We start from the raw sequence: 21650 nt of genomic DNA, 5'->3' as shown, positions 1-21650 counted from the left end.
CGAATTTACGTTGTTCCCCCCGCCTGGTCAGACCGAGCGTCACCTGGTCGGACCGAGCGCAGCACACCACACCTGGTCGGGCCTACCGCACGACACCTCTCCCCTCTCCTCTCCTGTCTCGAACTCTAGTAGTTGTCGCCGCCTCCGCCGCCGTCGCCGCAGCCACCACCGCCTGGATTTGCTGCCACCTCTCGCCGACGGCATGTCATCTGCGAGATCCTCCCGCTTCGGTCTGCGTGGCCGCTCTGTTGAGGTGCCATTGGTGGGATGCCCCGATTGTGCCGAACCTGTCAAGTGCTACCACTCTAGCACCGATGAGCATGATGGCTGGGTTTTCTACAAGTGCAACCACGACAATGTAAGCTTCAGTCCTTCTCTGTTCGATTCATGAATCTGCCATGTTCAGTAGCCATGCTGTGCTCAGTAGCCATGATGTGTGCTTAGAAGTTAACAGGTTAACTGAATGTTCAGTAGCCATGATGTGCTTAGACTGAATTTTAGTAGTTAACTGCCCTGGTTAACTGAATTTTAGACAGGTCCAGACACTCTGTATAGATAATTTTAGTAGTTAACTGAACATTTAGACAGATATAGATAATTTTAGTAGTTAACTGAACATTTAGACAGGTTCAAACACTGAAAGTTTAGACATTTCCACAACAAATACAGAGAGTACTTGCCTGGTTAACTGAACATTTTTTCATGTTAACTGAACTTTTTCAGTCATTTTCACACATTTGATTGCTTTGGCTGTAGGTCATCTATGATTTCTGGCGCTGGGAGATGGAACATGTGCAGCATCTGGTTGAAACTAGGGTTCTTGTTGGTAATGCTGCTGTAGATGCAATTGGTGCAGCTGAGGACATGAGGGAAGAGCTTGAGAGGAAGGGGACTAAGTGGATGGCAGGAAGAAAATTAGCTGGAAGGGCCTTGGCTGGAAGAGGCATTACAGGCAGGGTGAATTTTGACAGCCCTAGTGAGAAAAACCTTGCTACCAAGCAGCAAGTTGCTATGCTTCTTGGATTAGGTAGAGAGATCCTGCTAGTGCTAAAGCTTCTTATGGCTAGTGTTGTGGTGCTTTGTGTGATGTCTTTCATCTTCATTATGAAGAAGTGAGATGTTGATAAATTAGTGGGTGCCTCAGCTGAATATGTATCTATGGTTTTAATGGACATGATGTTATTTTGGTTGTATGGTTGTAATGGATATGTATCTATCAAGTAATATGAAGGCTTCAGTGTCAATGTTGAATCTTCCAATTTGTTGTCAATATTCAGTTAACTTTGTCTTTTCTGAGCTGAACTTAACTGAAAAATATCAGTTAACTATGTCTTCCCTGAGCTCTATGAGCTGAACTTTGTCTTTGTCTTTTCTGAGCCAACATGCATTACAATATAGCCAAAATTTTATGTTTAAGATGTTGATAAATCAATATATGGAGAACAAATCATTTAACTGAACTTAAATGGAAAAAGTTTCAGTTAAATGAGCTTGATTGATATGGCCGAAATGTAACTGAACTTAACTGAACAAATATTGGGTTAACTTAAATGAAGTTACACCCATGCACACTGGTACCCTACAACTTGCATTGTACGTTTGCCTTTGGTCCACAACCACCAGATCCACCTTTGCTTCCTCCCCAGCCACAAGTATCTCTCTTCTCTGTTCTTCCACCACCAGATCCATCACTACTCGTTCTCCTTCTTCTCTTCTTCCTCCAGCATCAACCATGGTGTCATGGACTCGTGGGATGATCTCCCTAGCTCTTCTGGAGACGACTAGGTTACCAGCAAGGTTGGTCATCTCCTCCTCATCTCCTACAAGGGTCATCTGCTCCTCATCTCCTACTAGGGTTACAAACAGCTAGGGTTTTCTTTCTTCATTCTGAATCCAATCTGAATTTATTTTAGGCTCCTGCCACAATCTTCTGTAAGGAATGGAGAGGCCTGGCCACATATTTGCCTTGTTTTACATGTTAGCATGGAACTTCGTGTGGGAAGATTGTGGCATTTGAATTAGTTGATACTAGTAGGAGGTTCCTAACCTGTGCCAAATTCATTCACACTGTCAAAAGTTTAAAAAGCTCAAATTTTAGTTATTTTACAGTAGTCAATTTGTATGACAATAAAGTGCTATGTGTTAAAGTGCTATGTGTAGTTAACTAAATTTTTTGAGTAGTTAACTAAATTTCTTGATTAGTTAACTGAATTTATGTTTGTCTTAAATTCATAGGAAGTACCTAGCTGCAACTATGTGGAGTGGGTTGACCCTGAGTGGCCTGGTGCTATGAACATGAGCCTAGCTAGGATATGGAGCATGTATGAAGAGGAGACAAAACAGAATCTGAGACAAAATGTTCTGAATGCTGAGGAAAACTTGGAGATTATGGAAGAGAAGAAGAAGTTGGAAAAGGAGCTTTGCAATTTCAAACTTGATTTTGCTAATATGGTGGCTGAGAAGGAGCAGACAATTAGCCAATTAGGCAGCACACAAATTGCTATGGATGATCTTATGGAAGAGCTTGAGAAGAGGAAGATGAATGACAAAACAATAACAAGCATTCATCAAGTATTCAGGGCTAAGGCAGAAAAAGAGAGAGATCAAGTGATGTAGGAGAGGGACCAAGTCATAGGAGAGAGGGATAGATTAAAGCAAGAGAAGAGAAAGCCTGAATACATGATTGGTGACTTGTTCAAACACAAAGAGGACACCAAGGAGAAGATAAGGAAGCTTAAGGGGATACTGGATGATTTTGATTGAGCAGATGTTGTACTACATGCTGAATGATTTAACTAATCTCATGTTGTACTCATGTTGTACTAGATGCTTAATGAATTTGATTGAACTGATGTTTTCCAGTTTGATGGTTTTGGTATTCAAGTGAATTTGTTTATGCAGTAGCTAACCACATAGCATATATAACAAATTTCCAGTTGGAGATGACTAACTAAATATTGAATGACATAGATAATAACTGCAAAATTCATTTAGTTGATGTTTATTTGGTGCTGACAAAAGACAAAAATGCTTAACTGAAATTTGACAACATTCAGTTAAACATCAACACTCAGTTAGCTGACAACATTCAGCATACCTAACAATGACAGCAACACTGAAACAATTGCTGAACATAGTAACTGACAACAAATGAAGATGACAGCAACAATGACAACAACAGTTGCTCAACATAGTAACTGACAACTGAAGATGCATTTCATAGTACTTGTCCACAAATATAAACTTCAGCAGTAGCCATAACATCACATTACCAAAAGAATACCAGCAGACAGTAATAATTAACTTATGTGCTCACATTATACAAGCACACCTAACCAAACATCTCTACTTATAACTTATATGCTGAAAATAGTATACTTTCAGCATACCTAACTAACCACCTTCTTCAGTTCTTCAACCCACATTTCAGTTGTTGATCTTCTTCAGGCGCTCTGACCGGCGAACCTCAGTTGCACCTTCTTCAGGCATCTTCCTCTTCTTCTTGTTCTTTGCCACCTCTGTGTGTGCTTCAAGTGCCAGGACCACCTCCACCTCCTGCTTGACCATGACTGCAACCTCTCCAACCTCCTTCTTCTTGTTGTTCTCTGCCACCTCTGGAAGTAGGTCGACATCGATCGGGCGCTTCTTATCACCCTCCTTCGCGTCGAGGACTGGCGCCACCATTTGGACCTCCGCCTCCTCCGCCTCCTCCGGCTCCCCCGTCTCGTCGTCAGAGATGACAACCACCGATATGTCCGGCTCGCCAGTTGTCCAAGACGAGTCGGCGGCGTAGCCAGAGTCGTCGTCGGAGCCAGAGTCATACTCCGAGTCCAACGAGATGTAATCGGAGACATCGTCGCGCCCAAGGAGATCGGGCTGGTAGTGGTCCCCGTAGGCCGTGTTGACAGGCGCGGGGACGGCCAGGTCGACGTTGTGTAGCTTCTCCAAGGTCCTTCATTGAAAAACACTTATTCAAGTAGGCCTTTATGCTTTCCAAAAGTTCTATATCATTTCCCATCAATAGTATGTCATCCACATATAATATGAGAAATGCTATAGAGCTCCCACTCACTTTCTTGTAAACACAGGCTTCTCCATAAGTCTGCATAAACCCAAACGCTTTGATCATTTCATCAAAATGAATGTTCCAACTCCGAGATGCTTGCACCAGCCCAGAGATGGATCGCTGGAGCTTGCATACCTTGTCAGCATTCTTAGGATCGACAAAACCTTCTGGCTGCATCATATACAATTCTTCCTTAAGGAAACCATTAAGGAATGCCGTTTTGACGTCCATTTGCCATATCTCATAATCATAGAATGCGGCAATTTCTAACATGATTCGGACGGACTTCAGCTTCACTACGGGTGAGAAGGTCTCATCGTAGTCAACCCCTTGAACTTGTCGATAACCCTTAGTGACAAGCTGATGTCTACTACACAACACTACAAAAAATACACTTCCGTGATGATACGTGTTTGTCACAGTAGGTCGCTTTTTTTGTCATGCATGTACATCCATGACAAATTTATGACAGATCAAGATAGTCATACCTGTGCTGTCGTAGAAGTGTTCCATGACATTACCAAAATTATCATCACGAAAGTGTCCACTTGCATGACAATAAATCGTGCGTCACAGAAGTGCTTTCGTCAAGGGTGACCGACACGTGGCATCCACCGTAACGGAACGCCGTTAAGCTATCGGGTCGGGTTTTGGATCCGATAACCCATTAACAGCCCCGACCAATGGGGATTTTCCACGTGTAAAATCATCATTGGCTAGAGGAAACATGTGTCGGCTCATCATTGGGACAGATGTCATCCACTCACTGGACAGAAGGCGCCTATAATACGTCGACACGTGGCACGACCCAACAGTGGCCCATTCCTGTGAAAAGGCCGGCCCATTTGACTTGGTCAAAAGCTGGCGGGCTGGCCCATGGAAAGCCTGTTAACGGCCTGTTCGCATATAGCCCATTTACAGCTCGCTAACCCAAGGCCTGTTACGCCCTATCCGAATTAGGCCCAGTAGCGTCATCTGGGCCATCCAATAGATTCCAGCCCGATTTCACTTCTGGACCATGTATAGCCCATGACGTCTTTCGGCCCATATGAGGCCCTTTGTAACTCTTGGCCCATTAGCGGCCCATGCTGAAACTGGCCCATAATGAATAGTGTATCACTTTACACCCATTAATGGCCCATGGTGAAACTGGCCCGTAATGAACAGTGTATCACTTTATACCCATTAACGGTATGTTATTCCGTTGGGCCGTCTCCAGCCCATGTTATCTTTTGGCCTTCTCAGAGCCCATTTATTCTTGGGCTCATTTCCAGCATTCGTTTACTTACGGCCCATTACTGTCATTTTCTGCTTGTGGGCCAAATTCAGCCCGTGGTTACAGTCGGCCCGTTTGTGGTCCGTTAATACGTTGGGCCGTTTTCATACCGTCATCAAATACGGCCTATTAACGATGGACCGTTATGGTCGGCCCATGAACGGACGATTCCAATTCTAGCCCGTTTACGGCCAGAATGCGGTCCGTTTGGCCCATGTTTGGCCAATCGATCATACGGCCCGTATAAGGCCCATTGATGATACGGCCCGTAGAAGGACCATTGATGATACGGCCCGTAGAAGGCCCATTGTTTCTACGGCCCGTAGAAGGCCCACTGTTTCTATGGCCCGTAGGAGGCCCAGTGTCACTACAGTAAATATTAGCCCATGGTTATTGTGGCCTAGTTTTAAAAAATAGGTTATTGCATCCACTAGCAAACCGCAGAAAAAGAACTGCACTGACTACAAGCAAACAAATAAACAAGACAAAAAGGAAATAAATAAGTAAGCAACTTACACTAGGCTATCACGGCTATTACACATATTACATCCACTGGGCATCAAAGTTCGCCACCAGTGCAAATATAGGGAACACAGCAGCATATAAACGCCGCAGCAAAACAAGTCCAGAACTGAAACCACTTCAGAAGAGCTCAAGAAACAATATCCTGGGTACCCATAATGCTGGCAAGATGCTTAGCAAGCTTATTAAGTTTATCTTGTTTGGCGCTTAAGTCCTCCAGCGCTTGTTGTTGCACCATAAAGTATGCATCTGAATTCTGCAGGGAATTCCTTAGTCCTTCGGCTTCCTGTCGCATAACATCTGATCGATGTCTTTCAACTTGAAGTTGAGACTCAAGAAGCCGAACTGATTCAGGCAATGAGTTCGAAGAGCTGGTGCCAGCAGTGGTAGCCAGTAACTCGAACACTACATCAAGACAGGACTTTGGGGTTGTCTCAGTGTCTTCGATATAGTTTTTATCAGCTTTCTTGGAGACCAACAGGGATGTCTCACTATCTTGAACCTTATCTGCATTACTTCCTTTACCATTGCATAACAGGATACTCTTCTCCAATATTTTATCTGCGTTCTAAAAGAGAAACAAATAAACACATCTCAGGTTTACAATGTAGTATATGAAACTCATTTTGGTAAACCAGTTCAGTAGTAAGGTGGACAGGATAACAACATGAAACAAACATATATCTATGTAGTATGGTCACTGTATGGTCTATATCATTCTAGTTTATGTTGCCAAATCAAGATAGATATAGTTCGAATCATATCTATTTAAGACAAAGCAGCATAGACAAAATATAAGTGTGGGAAACTACACAGCAATAACAACACTTGTAATGTGCATGGCATGAGAACATAACTGTTTATTCAATTGAAACTGAAATCAACATAGAGTAAGTTACAACAGCAAACAGCCAAACACGTTGAAGAAACAGGTCTAGAACATACCTGTTGCACCATTGGAGTTTCAATTGCATCCTTCAAATTTGAAATTAGTTGGTATCAGTAAATACAGTGATGCAAGAGCAAAGTAGTATGAACCATAGCTACGGAACCTGACCTGAGAACAATTCTTCTTCTGCTTTAAGCGTTGACTTCGGGTTCGGAGTGGTGGTCCTCGTGATTTGGGCACTGCAGTTGCTTTACTAACTGCTCGTGTTTGGGTGCTCTGTGGTGGAGACGGTGCTGTGTCAACGGGAATTGGGTGTCTATCTGCTGGGGTTGGGGTTAGAAAGGGTGTAGCTGGTTCTCTGTCCAACTGGGTAGGGGTATAATCTGCATGAGTGTGGGTTATGTGTGGTGGAGCTGGTTCTTGGGCAAGTACAACCATGGTTCTATCTGCATCAACAGGTAGCACGATCTTTTCTGAAGACCGTGTTTTTACTCCCACAGATACTGCCATCACTCCCTCCAATTGAAATGGCTGATAAACAAGAAAAATAATTGAATGTATAGACATTGTAAGATAGACAGGTGCAATGGATAGTAGGGAAGAAAACAGGGCATGAAATAATTCACATCTATGTTGTCTAAGCAACCAGAATAGCAGGACATAATTTCACATATGTGATGGCTAATTAAACAGGATAGCATGACACAATTTCACATGTATGATGGCTAACTAAACAGGATAGAATGACATACTTCAAAATATGATGACTATGTAAACAGGATGACATGATATAACTATATGATGTGTCTATTAAAGTGGTTGGCATGCCATAAATCACAAACATGCCGTCGATGGAAACATGATGGCATGATATAATTCATGGATAGAATGACATAATTTAAATATGATGACTATGTAAACATGATGAGATGATATAACTATATTATGTCTTTATAAAATGGGTTGGCATGCCATAATTCAGATACATGCTGTCTATGTAAACATCATGGCATGACATAATTCAAATATATGATTTATATACTAAGGAAATGAGCAGAGGGCAATCGCATATATGATGTGTCAACTAAGGAGATGACATTCAATGTTGTGTATATGATGTAAAAACTAAGCATTGAAATACAACATATGCATTATATGAGTAATATAACCTTGCCAAGTTTGAGCATACACCTCAGGGGGATAATAGGACTGGTCATCTACCTCTGAATCCTCCTTTGATGAGCTATCTGTAACCAGCAAGATATCTGCTTCAGCAGGTAGCATTGTCTGCTCTGAAGACCTTGTTTTCACTCCATATTTCTCCATCACCAATTCAAATGGCTGATGCACAGGAAGAGCAGTTGAATATACAAACATTGTCAATAAAAGCAATGAGAAATACAAAAAAGGACGGCATGATATAATTCACATATATGACGCTTGCCTAAACAACATGGCATTGCATAATTCACATACATAATGCCTTGCAACAAGATAACATTGCATAATTCACATATATAATGTCTTGCAACAAGATGGCATTGCATAATTCACATATATGGTAATTAGACACTAAACAGATGGCATTCACACAAAGCATGTCTAAACTAAGCAAATGACATAGCAATGCAAGATACCATACGCACGATATGAGCAACATAACCCTGCCAAGTTAGGGCATGCACCTCGGGGGGGGGGGGATATGACTGGTCATCTGTCTCTGAATCCTCCTCTGAGGAGCTATCGGTAACCAGCAAGACATGCGCTTCGTCAGATAGCATTGTATGCTCTGAAGACCTTGTTTCCACTCCAGATTTTTCCATGACCGTGCCAAATGGCTGATGCACAGGAAGAGTAATTGAATGTACTAAAATTGTTGACAAATTTAACACGTAATAAAAAACTGATGGCATGATATAATTCACATATAAGATGACCCGCTAACCAGGGTGGCATTGAAAAATTCACATATATGATGCCTGGCTAGACAAGATGGCATTGCATGATTCACATATACGATAAAGAAACTAAACAGATGGCATTGACACAAAGCATGTCTAAACTAAGCAGATGACATCTTTAATGTATAAAGTAAGCAATGCAAGGCACCATATGCATGATATTACCAACATCAGCATGCCAAGTTAGAGCGAAGACCTCATGGGGTAAATAGGAGTGGTCTTCTCCTTCTAAACCCCCCTCATAACAGTTATCTTCCTCTTGATTATGATCCGAAATGGGTGGAGGGGGGCTGCCTTTGCGCCCACCATGGAACGACGTCTGCATGAAATTTTATTGCCACGCAAGGCTAGTCTCTTTTGCTCTACATGATCAGTTCCATTGTGTACAATAACTGGCATGCATAGGAATAAAACATAGTGAGATTATGTAAGGAGTGCATGCACAAATGCAGAGTGATGGTAGCAAACTGTGGATAGACCCAAAACCAATGATAGCAGGCAGATAATAGCTTTAGTTAAAAAATACAGATAATGGCTCCTTTAATGTTTGTTTGCACCCAACATGAAACTCATAGTAGACACCGGAGATTAACCAGATAGTAGACAGATAGTACTGATTGCTGCACCAATATGTACCCCACAACCATTTAAAAACTCAAGTTTCAGCATTAGTTTGGACCTGACTCGAAGTCTAATAGGTGAACACGAAGATAATATAGCATGTCATCATATTAAGCGCCGCATAACGTAAGCAGACACGGAAGAGTGCGACCTCTCTTGCGGACCCGTGTAGTCCTCAAGGTCATCTGCTCAGTTGATGATGGTAATGCAGTTGCCGTGGCTGCCGGCGGCGGGGAAGAAGATCTGAGGTGGCGAAAGACAGTCTGGAGAGCAGATCCCTGCTGTGGTGAACCCTTCCGTTGTTGGAGCAGCTGAGCTGGGGTGGAACACAGCGCCGCAGGAGCAGGACAAACCACACAAGGTTTTCTTTGACACATATCTGTAACAGAAGTAATTGAGTAAGGGCTTGTTTGAATTTGAGGATTCTAACAATGCAGGGATAGGAAATAGACAGGAATATGATAGGAATGCACGTGCAAAACAGAGAATTTAATAACACAAGATTTCTGCCAATCTGGGTGTTTGATTCACAGCAATTGGAAGATCACAGGATGCAAAAAAGCATGGTGAGATTAAGTCAAACCACAAGAAAATGTACGGTTATAATGCTATTATGCTACTATCTCTTAGTCTTGTGCTTGATGAATAGGAATATGAAAAGGAGGAGAAGTGGAAATTAGAATTCCTACAATTTTTCTTTCAAGGAGACACTAAAGGAACAAATCCTACAGTTTTCCTTTGCTCCATTCCTTTGCACCAAATTCATGAAAAGTAGTACCATAGGAAACTTTCCAATTCCGATGTTTTTCATTCACTTTTCCTTTCAAGCACTGGCGATTCTAGTAGGCAGGCTTGAGCAAGGAAAATCCTACACTAAAAAATGTTTTTGTGCTACTTCTATTACTTTGGACCCAGGCCACTGCCATACTAGCTCAAATCCCAGGCCCATCGACAAATGCACAGCTCAAACGCGCAGAGATAAATAATGATGGTGTTCAAGAGAGTCCATCACGGATAGCTAAGTTGCCTGGTACCTCACTGCTTGTCATATAGTAGGATAAAATAATCGTATTTCCCGTTACTACGAGTGCTCAGTGGACAACATATATAACATGTAGAGTGAAAAAGAGATGCAACAAGTGTACAACCTCTTTGGCGAAGCCATGTCGATCTCAGCGTGATTGGGTTGGACGGTGAGGATGCTCCGGCTGACTTGGCTGTCGGAGGAGTGGAAGAAGATCTTAGGCATCTGGAGATGGAGCCTGAGGTACTGCTCCGCTGTGATGGAGGGTTTCGTTGTTGGAGCAGCTCTGGTGAGTTGTACGACGCCGAGGCTGAAGCAGGACAAGAGAGACAACGAACAATGTTAACCTGAGTGGAATTCTAATAGCATCTCCAATACATGACGTAAAATACATAAACACAAAGTGCTAGATGTAAAATACATCAGCCGCTCATCTCTGAACTTAACTGTCGAAACTGAATTTAACTGTCGAAACTGAACTTAACTATCGAAATTGAACTTAACTGTCGAAACTGAATTTTGCTGTCGAAACTAAATGCACTAGCAAGGTGAGGCTACACGTCGGTCGACTGACTTTTTCATCTCTGGTCTATCGATTTTGCAGCCGTTGGATACGAAATCAAGGGCCTACGGTTCATCTTCAGCCTCCACCCCCCTGAGCCGGCCAAACAGCAGCCCCCCACCGCCCGCGGCCGGCGGTGCGCCGCCCCGCCCGCCCCGAAAACACTCCCACCGCCGGTCCGCCGCCGCCCCGGCCATCCCTCTAGGCCCCCCGTGCCGAGCGTTTTGTCTGGCGATCCCCACGCCACCGCCCCGCCAACGCCTCACCACCGCCGACGACCACCGCCCCCATCCTGAACCCTAAGATAGATAGTGGGGTACCTCTCCGGTGAGCTCCCCTCCCCGTTGTGGCTGGTTCTTCCTTCACCCCAGCGGCATCGTAGTGAAGTGTAGCTAAATCGGAGCAGCATCACAAGCAAGAGCAAGAGCGAGAGCAGCAGCGCGAGCAAGAGCAATAGCAAGAGCAGACCAGGCAGGGGACCGAGAGCAAGAGCAGAGCAGCAGCGCGAGTGAGAGCTAAAGCAGCAGCAGGTCCTACTGATGTGGACGTCGCCGCCGAGGGAGTGACGCCATGGAGGAAGTGGCCGGCGACGCCGCCGTGGATGGAGCCGCGTCGTGTTGGCTCAGGACCGAGCGCCGACAGCACCGTGAGATCGAATCAAGAAGAAAATGCGGCGATTAGTGTACAACCTCTTTGGTGGCGCCGATTAGGCTGCAGCTTCATCCGAGGAAATGGTGATGATGATGCTCTTCCGGTGGTGCAGATGAAGACGGCGGTGTGGGAATGGAGGTGGCGCGAAAGACGAGGGGAACGTCGGGGCAGCTCCTTGGAGGTGGAGGACGGTGTGGCTGAACCGGCGGGACGATGAGATCGACGACGGATCCTCATCCGGTACGGTGGATGAGGGACGTCGAGGTGTTTCTGTGGACGACGTCTTCGGGGAAGAGGCTCCGGCTGGGTGGCGGACGGAGCAGGGTGTGGGGTTTCGTCGCGGGTTTTCGCGGCCTCGGTGTACGAATGGGTGGGCGGATGGGATGGCAGTGGGGAACCATGGCTTAGAGACGCACCTGTCCGAAATGTGGGGTAAATTACGAAAGTACCCCCACCGATTTGAGGCGGTTCTTTCGGTTCAGGGGTACCACGGGCATTTCGTGTGTCGGGATTTCACAGGAGGTGGGAATTTTCGCGCGTGTTGTAATTTCGGAACAGCAAGGCACAGGTTGAGATGGAGGGAGTTGTCGGAGCACAACGAGACAAAGATATATCTTAAATATTTTGGGCTAACAAGGCGCGGGTTAAAGAGGCGGGAGTTTTCCAGCATGATAGACAAAGACGCTAGCTTGAATTTTCGGCATAACAAGGCGTGGCTTGAAATTTTGGAAGAACAAGCTTAACATGTACCCAAAAAAAGACAATTTGCACCTCAACACGCACAACACACACAAACACCATTTAGACTAGAGTAAGGTACACGTGCATTGCACGCATGAGATTTGGCAACCAAATTATGAATAAATACCACATTATAGCATGCAAGATTTGAGTCATATATGCATGATGTAGATGTTCGTTTAACTCTTATAGTTCATTTCATTCAAAATCATCTAGTTTTTATAAGAAAGCTAATCTATTTTAAGATTCATGGAATTGTGCATCGTAAGACATAAAGTAAAAAAAATAATGGCAAATCATGTAGAAAAACATTTGGGAAATTCCGACACGGAAGATTCTAGAACAAATAAGAAGTGCTTGTGTTTTGATGTTTGTGCATTATGCTTTAAGTTCAACTATGGAGTCTTCTAGATTATACATGTGGCTAAATCTGGTGGAATCTAGATGATATCCAACGGCCAGTAGTGCTCAAATTTGCCATCTTTGGACCATCGAATTCGCCTCATCCAACGACCATCTTTCAAAGTTAAAGTTACCCGCACACAATATAAAAAATATATATATATAGGGGTATAGATATAGATATGTGATGCAAAAGCCGCCCATCATCTCCAATTAGAATAGTGTGTCCATGCATGGATGCGACGTGGCCAAATGATGTCTGCCATCGGTATCTCAAATTCAATTCTGTCTGACCTTTTTCAATATGTATACATTACAACATGCTTGTTTCCAAACCACACCGCGCAGATCTCCGTTATATTCATTCATGCATGGGTTTCAAACATCAGGATCTCTTATTCAAATATTTGAATTCAACTTTACATTGATTGTGACCTCACCTATTCAGCTATTTTTTTACACCCACACTGTAGTCTTCTCTTTATAATTGTACCACTAACCTTCTCTCGTGCATGCATGCACACACACTACTAGTCGGCATTATCCATCGCACGCATGCAATCTTTTTCTTCAGGTCAGTCTCCCATGGCACACACCAACACACATCCCCCTCTCCATCATATCGGGCATTCCTTATCTCTCACGCATGCATGCGCAACGATCGATGTTCCTATATGTATGTGTGTATATAGCTAGGTCTTTCATAGTTTTCCACACAAACCGATCAATCGATATATCCAGTGAGGTCTCACCCTCTTTCCCACGTCCACATCGATCAATCTATACCTCTCTATATAGGATTAACATATATAGCTAATACACCCACATTAATTATGTATCCAACGTCCCCCTCTCATCATCCATGCCTTCCGCTTCATCTCTCAGACACGTGCACAATGGCGAAGACAGGGGGCAGTAAGGGCCCTGCCCCCCTCCCCCCTAACATCACTATATATCAAGGCTAATATGAATGTGATCATTAGACAATTGCTGCTAAAAATGGTTTAAGTTCATGAATTGACCCTCCTCATAAAGGATTAGCAATGCTTGCTCCCCTAGCTCATTTATTTTTCATGGCTCCGCCACTGCGCGCATCAGCGCACGTGTTCGCCCTCTCTCTCTAAATATCGATCTCGCACTTGTGCATTCCTTCATAGTCTCCCTCCACTCGGCCCCTCGCACCATCTTCTAGCCCCCACCGGATTTTTCCACATGTACAATCTAGCAGACTCCATGGTTGAACTTAAGCATAATGCACAAACCTCAAAACAACAGTGGTTCTTTTTTGTTCTAGAATCTTCCGTATCATAACTGCCCAAACTTTTTTCTAGTTGAATTGCCATTATTTGTTTTTACTTTATGCTTTACAACGCACAATTCCGTGAATCATAAAATAGATTAAGGGCTTCTTTGATTCAAAGGATTCTCAAAGGAATTTTGGAGGATTCTAATCATTAGGAATTTTTCCTATCTTGGTTGTTTGATTCGTAGGATTGTAAACCATAGGAATTTTTCCATATGATTCATTTGCACTAGATTTCATAGGAAACATACCATCCATTCAAACCTCTTTGAAAGAATTCTGCGTTTTTTCTATGCACAATCAAACACTCGTACAATCTTGTAGGATTCAAGACGACATTCCACTATAATCCCATGTTTTTCCTATTCCCGCGTTCTTAGCTTTTTTATAGAAACTAATTGATTTTGAATGAGATGAACTATAAGAATTAAACGAAGGGCTACATCAGGCATATATGACTCAGAGCTTACATGCTATAGTGTGGTATTTATTCATAATTTGGTTACAAAATCTGATGCGTGCAATGCATGTTTACCTTACTAGTACTTCAAGTATGTGCAAAACACGTAAATTAGAATACCAATGGCACGCTACACAGTGTCTCTCTTACAGTACATGAAGCCACGTGGCACATGTGTAGGCGTTGTCGCGGCCTCCTTGCGTGGATTGATCACAGTGATGTGCTACTGGTTCCAGAAGAATGTACTTGTCCTCCCTGAGCCATACTGGCGGTACATGCACGAAGCGAAGATGTGCACACATGCCATGCACACACTCATTCCTCGCACGCACACGCGGGTACACGGGCGGACGCAATTTTGTACCAAGATCCAGCCCATGTGATAATTTGACGCGTGTAAAGTCGTTCACTTCATTGATGGTCAATTAATACAGCGCATGCAAATTGAGTGGACGTGAGGGCGAAAGAAAAACATTATTACTCCACTGCGCGCATGCGAGTAGTTAAATCGTGGGTTGCTAGTAGTACTTCTATTGGTCTCCTTCGTATTTTGTGCCAATTTTTGACAGTAACATAATATTTACGCATTTGAGCAGTGTAGTAGTACTTGAAATTTATGTTCCGCTAAACTCATCGGCAGCCGTTTCGGGCCTCGAAACCAAAGCCATCAATTAATCTTTACCTTGTTCCCATCACATTTGAAAGCCTGCTCACACCTACTAGTAGTACGTACCAAACCTGAATGTGTTCCCAGTATGCAGGTATTAGTACTAGTGCTAGTACTTAGGTTATAAAAAGGGGAACTACCTAACCGAAAATCACTCTACCTTTCCTCCTCATAAGTGCTTCTTCTTCGTCCGTCGTTGCCATGGCCGGTGAGCAGAGCTCTAGGTCGAGAACTACTCATAACAAGGGAGCGGCAACCAAGGCTACGGAAAAAAAGAGAGGGCTCACCGCCACGCAGAGACCTCGAAAGATCTCTCACGAGCAGGCGATGGCTCCCAGGAGCGCCCTAGCCGTGGAGGCGAACATGCCGAGCCGGCGGAGCTGGAGTCGTTATCCCTTAACGGCATGCCCGATCAGCTCAATAAGCAGAAGGAGTTCATCCAAGGCTTGATGGAGTTGCTGAAGGAGAGCCTCGACGACATGCCCGCTGAGCTCAATCAGCAGGGGGAGTTGTCCGTCGGCTTGGTGATGCTGCTGAAGAAGAGCATTGCCTCGGAGAAGAAGGCGAACGGCGAAATCCTGCGACTTCGGGAGGACAATGCGAAGCTCTGCCACGAGATCGACCTGTTGAAGGAGAAGAACGCCGGCTGGAAGAAGCTGCATGAGAATAGTAGTTCCTCGATGAAGATGCTGCAGGCCCTCGCCATGGATCAGAAGGAAGAGTTGGCAAAGCTCCGCATCGAGCACCCGGCTGCTGTCAAGGTACGTAATATGGCCGTGGAACAGATGATGAAGGCTCGCGTCGAGAAATGCCGCGTCATGGACACAATGATGAAGATGGCGAAGGAGACGCGCAAGGAGATGGAGGTCGTGGAGGCGATGAAGAATCAGTTACGACTCCGTGGCGAATTAGATCATTTGGGGTGATAATCTTCCTCCTTCTTTTGCTCCTGTGTTTCATCTTTTGCTTCGGGTGTTTCGCCGCACATGTCACGTTCTCTGCGAGGCATGAATAGAACAATGTTTTTTTGAGGGAATGAATAGAACAATGCTAACAATGAGATGACTAGCAAATTAGATCATTTTTTATCGCCATATGGCACTGGGCTGCCGTGTTTCGTGCTCCTCCGTCGCAGTACTACTCCAGTGGAAAACTTGAGTATACCGCATGGTTCTTTGCTCCTCCTCGATCAGGTCGTTCGCGCATTTATACGAGCAGTCAAATCACAAGGCCCCGCCTTCTAGCAGTAATGATCCGTCAAATCACAAAGGCACTCGCCTCTCGTGAAACCGACCAAGCTAGACTGCCCCGCCCTCTAGCCTTTTAAAAAATGTATACTTTTGTACATCAGTAGTATCGATGGATTGTGCCATGGAGCAAAACTTGAAATTAAAAAAAGGTGGTACATATAGAGAGCGCTCGTTGCCAAATTATGCATATAGTACTATTAAAAAGGCTAGTCACAATAATGGTGTCCAGCACAACCCACCCCTCAAATAAAACTAAGAGGGTGCTTGGATACGTTTTAGTCCCATGACTAAAAGTAGTGGGACTAAAACATGCTAGCCTCACCCATGCTTGGATACAAATACTAAAAAGGATAAAATCAAGTTAATGAGCATTTATTATCCTCCAAACCCTCCAATCCAGAACTCGCCTATGTTAAAGGAGAGGAGATAAATGAGTAGAGAGAGGACTAATCCACATTTTAGTAGGGGTACCCCTGACTAAAAATTTTTAGTCTCAAGACTAGTTTTAGCCCCTCTTTAGTCAGGGGTGCTTGGAACTTTAGCCTCTTAAAGAGACTATTTTTAGTCAGACTAAAATAAGTCCGTTGGATCCAAGCACCCTCTAAGCATCCTGAAATTCTTTGACAAAACTAAGCACCCTGAAATTCTTTGACAACTAAACTGCTGGCTATATGATGTTGGCCATATATATTGTATGTATATAATGTGAAGAAACGAGTGGTAGTACTATACCAACTAAAAGATGAAATGTAAGAAATACTAGTATGTACGTACTGAAGAGTTAAAGTAATGAGAAGAAACATAACATAGTTCTGCTGGGGGCTCAGCACAACACACCCCTCAAATTAAATTAAGCACACATGAAATTAAACTTTGCAACTATTCCGGTAGACACTGCATTAGAACCACCATGAGCAACGACACTACCACCTTACTCGGAGTCCTCGTCCACGTCCTCGACTTCGTCCTTGTCCCTCTTCCTCTTGGCTGATACTTCTTTGCTTGAACCGCACACTTGGCTGTTGCTCTTCATCCAACCCTTGTAGATATTGAAGCAAAGGTAGCCATCCATTGCAGCGTAGTGGATGTGGTCTATATCTAGTACATTCCGCTGCCATGCATGATGATGAAACGTGTATGGAGGTTTCTCCAGTTTACCGTACGAAGGATGAACCATGGCTCCTGCCAGGGTCAGCATTGAAGGCTGACGAGTGGACACCAGTCGATTCTTCTGGAGGTCGAAGGTGTTGCCTACAACGAGGCCTATCCGATGCAGGACGTCTTTGTCGTTACCAAAGTCTATAGTAAAAAAATTGACTAGGTTGCTCTCGAGGAAGTCCTTAAAATCCTGGCACTCAACGTCGGCATGGCATATGTGGTAGACCAAGCATAAGTCATGCACGCAAACCTGGATCACGACGGGCTTCTTCCTCTCTTCGTCCTTTAGATCCTTCTCTCGTCCCAGGACTGTGGTGTACTCAACATCTAGCCCAGCGACCCACTCATCATCTGAGTCTTCGAACATGTGTCTGAAGCGAGAAAGGCATCCTTTCACCGTCGCGGAAGAACAGGTGTAGATGACATCGAACTCATCGCCGGTGATGGTTCTAACCTTGTACTCACCGCCGATCATGGAGATTTGGGATGCCATGGATTTGGGAGGAGGGTTAGGATTAGTGGAACTGCTGTAATGTGAATGGACGGGATGACTAGGAGCGAACCTCCGTAATATTGAAGGACGTGCGGGGACGAGTAGGAGCGAACTGCCAGCGCGCGAATGGCAGGGTAGTGGCTTTCCATCTCCCATGATACGGGCTTTTGAGAGCCCTTGGATCTGAGATCAAACGGTTGCATGGCGTGATTCTAGACCTATGGGTGAATATCCTATCCTGGAGGGTTATTCTGCAAATTTTCAGCAACTTAGCATGCGACCGTTTGATCTCAGATCCAAGGGCTGCCAGCAGCCCGTATCATGGTCGCGCCTACCACGACCGTCGCGTCGCTCGCGCGGTCGCGCCCTTGGAGATTTAACACGGTGCGTTAGGCTATCTGATGTTGGCATGTCATACATAGTCATCACTTAGTCACTCATACTACAACAAGGTTGGCTATAAGTGTATTTTTTTACTCCTCTCTATCTCTTTCTTCGTACTCAAGGAAGAAACGGTGCTAAGCGCGTGTATTTATTGCATTTGCCAAGGAGTGACCTCTTCCAATGAAATGGTGTTGCTAAGTTTGCTTCATTTAATTAGCTATAGACTCAAAATTGTCTTTTCACCTAGGTACACGCGCTTAGCACCGTTTCTTCCTTGGGTCACCAAACTAGTCTCTCTCTTCTTGATTAACTTGCCACATCAAACTTTATGCTTATGTGGCAAGCTTAAGCACCTGTAGGAGCAAGTAAAAGTAAGTACAATAGTGCGCTTTACATGGCATTTTTGCATATGTGGAGGAAAGAGAGGCAAGGAAAAAGTGGAGAAGTGGGCTCTCATGCAAGAGCCAGCCTCTACTACATGGTGGAGCATTGGGAGAGGCACCTGTATGGAGGTGGTCAGGAATCTGGGAGACTCACGCCGGTCGTAGCGCCGCAGTTAAAATGATAATGGCAAGTCAAATCACGGGGCCCCACCTGTCCAGCAGTAACTCGCTGTCAAATCACACAACCCTACGTTTGCAGCATCCTACTCCCTTGTCTTCTCGCGTCTCTGTCGAACCGACTAGGCGGAACTTCCCCGCCGCCTACCACGCAGGAAAAGCCCCGCCCTCGACTTTTAAATAGTATACAGTATACTAATTTTGTATCCATGGATTGCGCCCGCACCATGGAGCAAAGCGTCTAGAAAACGGAGGAGAGACGGTGGTCTTGCAATAGAGAAGAGGGAGAGGCGAGACGGTGGTTTTGGAATGGAGATGATGGAGAGGAGAGGAGGTGGTTTTGCAATGGAGAAGAGGGAGAGGAGCGTGCGACAGCGATTTAGGATCGGACGAGAGGGCCGACGCGCTCTGACTGGATCAAAATCAAACTCAATTTGGTGACATGCATTCACATTTTGCTTGTCAAATACAGTACGTGGTCAAACTTTGACCCAAAATACGCGAAACAACAAAAAAATACTTCCAAGACCAGCGCCGCTCTTCCGTTCTTCTCCTCTTAAACCACCGCTGCTCCTCTCCTGTTCCAATCTAAATGCAGCGCCGCTCCTCTCCTCTTCCATTTCAAAACCACCGCCCCTCCTCTCATGTTCCAGTCCAAAACCAGCGTCGCTCCTCTCCCGTTCTAATCCAAAACCAGCGCTGCTCCTCTCCTCTTCCATTCAAAAACCATCGCCGGTGAGTGAAGGTGCTGTGGAGAAGTAGATCGACGGAGGAGTACAACCGATACGTGAGGATCACAACCGACGACCCTGTGAAGCTAGCTAGGATGTTGGAGATACAGTCTTGGTTTGACAACAAGGACCAACTAGCGGCGACGACGACATCCATGGCCAAATATCTGCAACAGAGCGAAAAGGCGGCGATACTCCCGGAGGGAGTTGCGCCGGAGTACATAGAGCTGCTCCTCTGGGCCATGGAACAAACAGAGTCACCGAATCTGATCGTGAGGGAGCGGTGGTGGGAGTATCGATCCCAGATGGAGCATCCACCAGAGATTGAAGGATCGAGCATCTACAGGGTGCCGTTTGTGAGGGTGTCCTGCCAGAGCGAGCCGGTGGAGTCTTCGTCGACCGAACCCAACTGCAAGAGGAGAAAAGCAGTTGGCCCGACGATGCTTCCCCGCCATCGTCTCCCTCGCCGTTCACATCGTCTCACGGGGCGGTTGTCTGCCACCGAGGAATAGGAGGGGGCTGCCCCGCCGGCCCAATAGTCGGGCAGGTTGTGAATTGTCAGGAGGAGCTTAGGGTTGTCAGTATTTGCAGGTTGTGAATTGTGTTGTGTATTTTGAGAGTACTTTCAGATATGAATGTCTTTTGAATTTCAGATTTGCAGTATTGAGCATATGAAGTATTTTATGAATTCTAGATATCTATTTTTAGCACTTAAAAAATGTAGTTTCATAAGAGTATAAAAGTGCAGACAATGTGATTCTCAAAGAAGAAACTGCAAGTTTCAGTTTCAGATAAGAAACTGCAAGTTCAGTTTCAGATAAGAAACTGCAACTTTCAGAGGCAGAGCATTTATATTAACACGGCCTTTTCAAACAGGGTTAACATCATGTTGGAAGTTTTATTCATGGTCGAAAATGGAACTACCAGCCAGTTAACATCATGCTGATCAACATTCATCCATAGCACATCTTCATATGATGCACAGTCAAAATGCCCACACAATGTCGAGTGTGCGAAACACAGAGAAAACGAGGGACGAAGTTTTGGCAAGTGTTGGACGTGGTTTTGGGCTGCCCCGTCTAGGCTTTCATTTTTAACATGCGCAACCCACGTCCTCGGATGGGAGGTCCATAGGCCTGTATTTTTATATAAGAATAGGCCTGTATCGACCGGCCTATGGACCTCCCATCCGAGGTTTTATTTTTGGCAGCCCAATTTATGTATTTTTTTGAAGAAAACGCAGAGGTCTGTTCTATTTTTATATAAGAATAGGAACGCCAAGTCCAACTTATGTTTCCCTTCTAACTATATTGTATATATTTAAATTATTTTATATGTTGACTGTTTAGTTCACATAATTGGCAAATAGATGACCACTCTCGCGATCCCCTTCGCCCCCGCCACCACCTCCACCCTCGCCGCCGCCCCCGCCACTACCTCCACCCTCGCCGCCGCCATAGATCTCGCCGCCACCCTCCGCCTCCTGACTCCGGGCGCGCCTGCCCCCCTCAGCAAGTCCGCTAGCGCGCCCCATGGAGTCGCCGGCCATATCCACGGGGGAATGGCTGGAAGACAGGCAGATGTACAAGATGCATCTCCCACATGTCTACAAAGCCTTCCCGCGGATGCTCCAGCCGCTCGACTCCGTCGCGCCGGCGGTGCTGCGGGAGACTCGAGGGAGGGGATGGAGGGAGCGCGCGATGCGGATCCGCGACGACGCTCTCTCCTGGACCCAGTGCACGCGTGAATGGAGGGAAGTAGAGGAGGAAGCTGCAAGGGAGGAAGCTAAGGAGGGACTGAATCCATTCTCTCACTCGCGCAGGTATGCTCGAATGTGCAAGGATCATGTGGATTGGGAGCTGCTGAATCTAGCCCTACGGATCTACTTCGAAGGAGATTTCTCGGAGAAGCACAGGATGCCCCACCCCA

Source organism: Triticum dicoccoides, chromosome 2A, assembly GCF_002162155.2.
Source record: "Triticum dicoccoides isolate Atlit2015 ecotype Zavitan chromosome 2A, WEW_v2.0, whole genome shotgun sequence".
NCBI classification, from domain to species: domain Eukaryota; kingdom Viridiplantae; phylum Streptophyta; class Magnoliopsida; order Poales; family Poaceae; genus Triticum; species Triticum dicoccoides.
Note: the sequence above shows the minus strand (reverse complement) of the source record.